This window comes from Tympanuchus pallidicinctus, unplaced genomic scaffold (assembly GCF_026119805.1).
Source record: "Tympanuchus pallidicinctus isolate F22 unplaced genomic scaffold, pur_lepc_1.0 scaffold16, whole genome shotgun sequence".
NCBI classification, from domain to species: domain Eukaryota; kingdom Metazoa; phylum Chordata; class Aves; order Galliformes; family Phasianidae; genus Tympanuchus; species Tympanuchus pallidicinctus.
Window position 1 is genome coordinate 1,565,001 of NW_026294679.1, and position 5,327 is coordinate 1,570,327.

Consider the following 5,327-nt stretch of genomic DNA (forward strand, 5'->3'; position numbering starts at 1 on the left):
TTTTTTTTTCAATTACCTCCCAAAATTAATGGCTCCTTGTTTTGATCAGATCACTATGTACATAGAGTATAACCCACTGGTATTGATGTGATCATATATGTCTCCTGAACCGTAACTGAAGGTTTCTGTTAGAAATAAGCTTGACTAATCCCAGTGATTGAAAGAAATCAGGATCACTGATGAAGAGAGATTCAGATTTTAATAATTTCTGTAGTAGGAAGCTGAGAGCAGAGGCTCAGAGGATTCTGGTTTAGATTCTGACACACAGTCATCTCAGGGAAGGTTTTTAAGTTTTTAGTGTCAGCAGAGAGACATTTGCAGGGATTTTTAATATGCCATCTTACAAGCTGGGCAATACAAATGTGCGCCCTTTTCAAAAATACACCTTTTTTTTTTTTTTCCTCAGGAATTACTCTCCTGAAAACCAGCTACAGTGAGAGAATATTAAAGGTTGAATTTTTAGCTGGTGTATATGATTGCGTTACACTCATTTCCAATAAAAGGCAACTGGGTGGTGACATGATGCATAAAAGAACAGTGTGCTGGCAGCTGATGTCTACAGGAATTCAAGGGGAATTTAAGAGTCACCTACCTCAGATTTTCAGTGAATTGTGTGATAATTTTAATCATAGGGAGGGAGGAATTAATATATATGCATAAATCCTCATTGGTGCTGTTGGTAGCAATAGTTAGAAACCTCAGTGTTGGAACAAACCTTGTTTAAGCACAATGTTTTGATTCTGACGTTTGAGGATATAAAACTTTTTGGGGCTTGATGCTGCAGAAACCAACTGTAGATTGTTGAGATCTGTACGTGACTTCAGAAAGTATTTCCTTCCCATAACTATTGGTTGCTGTGCAAGGGGAAAAGCCTATCAGATTTTTAAGTTCAAGAAACTGCTGGTCTTCTGCATCAGAAAGCATAGGGAGAGCCATTCTTAAAAGTATTTTCTGGTTTTGTTCTGCATGGCTTTTGAAGCAGATATTGGTGAAAATGATGGAGATTGCACTTAAACATTGGGAGTTGTGAACTCCTTTTCTTGTATTGTGGCTGTCCCCAACCCCTTTCCACTGCAGTTCCCTTTGTGCTTGGTGTATATGGGTTAAAAAGAGGGGCTCCAAGAGCAGAGTGCAAATTCAAATGTTGCTATGTTATAAAATTCACTTCTGCTTTATTTGTAACTGAAACATGTCATAAAGTAAAGCAAAACAGAATGAATCTTTATTTAAAGCCGTGATCAATGGATTATTAACAAAACATATCCTTTGGTTAGGTAACTTTCTCCAGCATGGCTATTCCAACAGTGTTTAGAAACTTATTTGATAGACAGGTTACAAAGGTTTTCTGTTACAAAAGCTTGTTATAACCTTACACATGAAGTGTAGACTTTTTTTTGCAAAATTTTGGTAAGGAAGCTTGTGCAACTTTTGTTTTTCCACATATTTTACAAGTTGTCTGGAAGGCTTTGGGACCATGCTTAAGGTGTTATCAGTAGAGGGAAGAAAAAAGTCATTACTGTAAGAATCTGGTAGTAGGATGTAAGCTGTGAATTCCCACACAGCGGGGGCATGTATTTAACAGCACGTGGAGTTGTGGCAGCAAAACCTGCCATGTGTCAGGTCTACCATCCATTTATTTTTGAAGTAAATAGAAATTAAAGACATTCAACCATTGCAGGATGTGCTGACCAGTGTAGAAATCAGAGCTGGAGGGTTTGGAAAGCACCTGAAGAGACTGTAGAGTCCATCCCCCTCCTCACACCTGCTAAAGTAGGTACCCTACCACAGGTCACACACCAAGGCATCCAGATGGATCTTGAATATTTCCATAGGGGGAGACACCATAACCTCTCTGCGCAGCCTGTTCCAGTGGTTTGTCACCCTTACCGTAAATAAATTCTTCCTCGTTTTAGTACAGGACTCTTTACATACATGTTTTAGGCCATTACTCCTTGTCCTGTCACTACACACCACTGAGAAGAGCCAAGTCTCAATGTATTACCCATGCAAAGCAGAAGAAGAGCAGATCAGCTTCATCGGGAGTTCTGTTAAGTGCCTGAACTGGTGACTTTGCTCCAGTGATCAGCAGCGAGGACTGAGCTGCATTTCCAATTTGCCTTTCCAAGTTGCCTTTCTTGATTGTGACCAAAGTTGCCCCATATGCAAACACACTGCAGGTCTTCAGCTCAGATGTTTTGTCACTGCTTTCCCAGCTTACTCTGACTGGGGTTCATGCTCCAGAGGGCGATTTCCAGAGTTAGGATCTGGATCCAGGGTGAGGGCTCTCTTCTGTGGATGAATTAACATACACCAGGTTACTGGTGAAAGGCCACTGATACCTTTCCAAATACTGAAACTATATTACTTAGCTAGAGTAAATCTGACAAAATGTTTTTCTTACCAAAGGCAAAGAAGCAAACCAATCTGCCTTGCAGCCCACTGCTCCTCTGAAAGAGCTGCAATAAAAGCCCTGAAATGATGTGGGTGTTAAGAGTTAAACTCCTTGCAACACTGGAAAACTCCTTAGACGGTCCTGATCTGAAAACATGCATCACTTCATTCTTTCATACGAAAAACAGTATTTCAAGTTGTGCTTTGGACATGATGTCCACTTTTTTGGCTCAACAAACAAGCCAGAAATTGTTTTTAGATTTCCTCCTTGGCATTCACAAAGTTTTGCCTTAAAACCCTTAGGGACTTGCTGAAAGAGATTTATTTATGTGCATTGCAAGAAGCTTGCCAAATAACTTCAGCTTCATGTTTTTTAATATTTTTTTCTAAATTTAAAAATTAATAAAAGGAGTAAACTTTTGGTTTAGTTGTTATTAATTATGAATATTTCTATCTATTCTGTCTTAAGTATCAAAGAGAAACTAAAGTTCGGATTCTGCTAGGAAGTTTAAAAAAAAAAAAAATAACTGGTGAAGGCTCTGCCCCTGCTTTATTGTTGGATTTTTACAAAGTGTTTTGGATTATTTTTTTTGGTGAGGTTTCTCTTCTTTATCAAACTTTGGAGCTGGGAGACTTCCCGTTGACAGAGCTGTTGGCCAACTTGCTCCTATTAACTTTTGAAGTGTTCTTTGGAGATGTTAGAAGGGAAAAAGTAGTTCTGCTGCAACAAAAAGAGCAGATGTTTTATGAGCTGTGATGTTTTTCCTCTTCAAAGTAAGAAGAAAAGTTCCCAGACTTGAGTAGGAGTAAGAGCAGATTTGCCCTCCTTTCACATGTACAGGCTGAGGACATTATGGGTGAAATTAGAATTTACTTGATTTGTTTTGTAGGCAGTGAAAATTAATTTTTCTGGTTTTTTTGTGGGTTTCAGAGCACTGTGGTCTGCTTCAGAAATCAGTGATGTCCTTTGCCCCACTTATTTGGAGTTTTGGGTTTGGTTTTATCCAGTATTTGATTTAATTGAAAGGTTAAAGACATTGTTAGCTTTATTTGAACTTATCTGGCAGTGGATAATCTTCCTGGCTGGACCTGTTTGGCCAACAGCAGAGGTGATATATGTTGATCTCTGCTGTGCACGTGAGAGACTGATAATAGCATGGATATACAAGTTTTTGATAGGAATTTAAATATAATTTCTATATCAAAATGCAAGGTATATACTATTGGTACTACAGCAATGTTTAATAAGCTATTTATCATTAGTGTGAGTACCGGGAGTATAATGAACCAGTTGTGTCAACACTTGGTCCCCATGCGCTCTCTGACTGGGATCTGTGAGGAGCCCGAAGTAGTGAACTCATTTAACTTGTTTTGGAAGAAAAAAATAATTGAGGTAATATAGAAGGAGCAACTTTTTTTTCCCCAGTATTTTTTTGTTATTTTTTTTTTTTGCAATTATTTTTGCATAACAACACGTGGCCAGGCTGTGCTGCTGGGCAGGACTGGGAGCAGTGGAGAAGGAAGCACAAGCAGAGATAAGCATGGCCAAAACACAGACTGAATGATGTCAGCTATCCCTCTTTCAGGTCACTGCTGTTTTTTTTCCCCCTCTGTACTATGGTTTGTGGTGGAAGGATATTGAAACAACTGTCTTTTTTTCTTCTCTTCCCCCTTTTACTATGTAATATAAAAACAAAGAACTATATTGTATTAATATGAATTCGTGCCAGAGCGTGCTTTATGGGGTCATTAATACATTTCTTGGGAGGTCAAAAGACATGAAACTGAAGGGCTTGTGCCTCACAATAAAAGTGAGGCATGTATTGTTGGCCCAGGAAAACATGCCCTGGAGTATAATATTTGTGTATTTAAAAAATTATACTGGCAGAAAATACAAGGGCAGCTGCAGTACTTTGGACTGTGCGTAACAGAAGTGACACAGGTGAGGGCTGGAATGGAGGCTGTAATGGTGGGAAAATTGGGCTGGTGCCCCGATTTGGTTCTTTATGAGGTAGGAAAAAAAATTGTCTTCATAGTTTAAAAAAAAAAAAACAAACATTTTTCTCCTCGTGTGAGTATTTTTTTTTTCTTTAAATATGAGAAACTCTGGTCACCTGTATACTGGGCTCTGGGCACGTGAACAGGATATCCCATGAAAACCCTGGGGAGAGGAGAAAATTAACCACTGAGAGCAACTACTGTAGTTCTGAACAATCTCTGTTAGGGCAGAAAATATCGGAGAGTGCTGAGGCAGAGGGGTTGCTCCTCTCCAGGCTCACACCTGCCTGTGCCCAGGGGATTGCTGATGCCTCCTGTCCTGCTCTATTGGGCTCTTTTGGGGAGAGGGGCCTGTTTTAGTTCTTGTAAAAGGCTGAGAACAAACTGTGCAGAGACTCCAAGAAGTGTCCTGCAGAAGAACAGTGATGGGTGTATTTTTTTTTCGTCAAGTAGGGGGGAAAAAAAGACTTGTTGAAAACTTTTAAACTTAGCTGCTTTCTCTTTCTTGCTCCTTCATCTCCTCAATATGTAGGTTGCTTTGAAAGTAGTGCCTCCTATTTATTTTCATGGAAAATACACTGGATGCGAAGAGCACCAAAGCATTATTTGATAAAGTCCCAGCTACAAAATGCTATTTTACACTATAGTCACCATCAATGTCTGATTTGCACAGATGGACTGGTTGGGATGCTCTTCATTTTATGGTGTGACAGCTGCACGTAGCCATCCAGCAAGTGGCTTATCTTTCATGTTGCTGTCACTACTGCTGAAGCACAGCATCCACCACTCACCATGCTCACAACCACTGTTTGGTCTCCATCAGCATTCAGTGATGAATGCCAATGGGTGCTATTTTTTCCATTAGGGAGGAGTTCAGTTCCACACCTTTGTGTCATACGTCAGATGCCATTCTGTCAGACTGCCCCTCTGCTGCCATC

General features: G+C 39.8%; 1 long non-coding RNA gene across 1 annotated transcript in view; it reads left to right on the plus strand.

Moving 5' to 3' along the window:
- Positions 1-4,956, plus strand: part of LOC128077622 (uncharacterized) — a 19,421-nt gene extending 14,465 nt beyond the window's left edge. The window contains exon 3 of the long non-coding RNA XR_008205105.1: positions 4,922-4,956. This is a non-coding gene — a long non-coding RNA (uncharacterized LOC128077622). The remainder of the gene's footprint in view (positions 1-4,921) is intronic.
- The last annotated feature ends 371 nt before the right edge of the window (positions 4,957-5,327 follow it).